Source organism: Trachymyrmex septentrionalis, unplaced genomic scaffold (assembly GCF_001594115.1).
Source record: "Trachymyrmex septentrionalis isolate Tsep2-gDNA-1 unplaced genomic scaffold, Tsep1.0 scaffold235, whole genome shotgun sequence".
NCBI lineage: Eukaryota > Metazoa > Arthropoda > Insecta > Hymenoptera > Formicidae > Trachymyrmex > Trachymyrmex septentrionalis.
In genome coordinates, this window is record NW_017305392.1 from 427,196 (window position 1) to 428,246 (window position 1,051).

Below are 1,051 nucleotides of genomic sequence, written 5' to 3' on the forward strand. Positions count from 1 at the left end.
TATGGGCGCGCGCATGAGCGCGTGTGTGTGGTTACGTACAAACGTACGTGCATGAATGCAGGCGCGTGTGCATGCGCGTGTACACATATAAGCATAAACCGACATAATTTTTCTACTTTTTCTATAAAAATCATTTTCATTACAACGTTACAACATTATTACAACAGTTTCGAAATATTTCAAAATATTTCCTGCTAAGATCATAGTCTTTAATAGTCTTAAAACTTTCCACAGTAAAGAAAGCCAGGGCAGTCGTGTTAAGATCGAGATGAAAAAGATACATAATTAAAATTTAGAAATCAGAAATCATTTTTATTCTCTTAGAAGACTTAATTTTGAAATAAAATTTATTTTTTCTTATTTAAAAGTTGTGAATAATATTATCGTGTAACATTGTATAATATTGTCAAATACTTAATATATAATTATAAATGTAAAATATTTTATTAAATTTTTGTCATATTTTATCTTAACACATATTCGCACAGAGCGCTTTAAATTCTGAGGATTGTATTATCAAGAGTCTTTCCAATTCAGACTTGATAGATTGTGTAGAATTATCTAATTTGGATTACGATTTATTCTTCGTTGAAATCTTCGACCTCCCTGAACAAGAATAATTAATCAATATGTATAAAAATATAATTAGTGATTATGTATAAAATATGTACATTTATTGATAACTAAATTGACGATTTTAAAACGAAATTAACCTTACGTAAATTTAAAGTTCTGCTCCTTCTGCAAATTTTGACGCGTGTAATACACAAGGTATTAATTTGAACGTTTTCCTAACATTATAACTTCGACAACTTTTTAATCAAAATTTTATTAATGCTACACTATTCCATCAACTGTAATTTTTTAAATTTATCTTGGTTCGTTTTAGTATGATTATGTATTTTTGAAATATAAAATTTTAAATGTAGATTTTCCCAAATAATATTTAAAGACGTTATTTGATTCTATTTTTATTTTGTATTATAGGTAAATAAGTTCATTTGTACTTTTTTCACTGATTTATTATACTGTACATATATATATATAAATA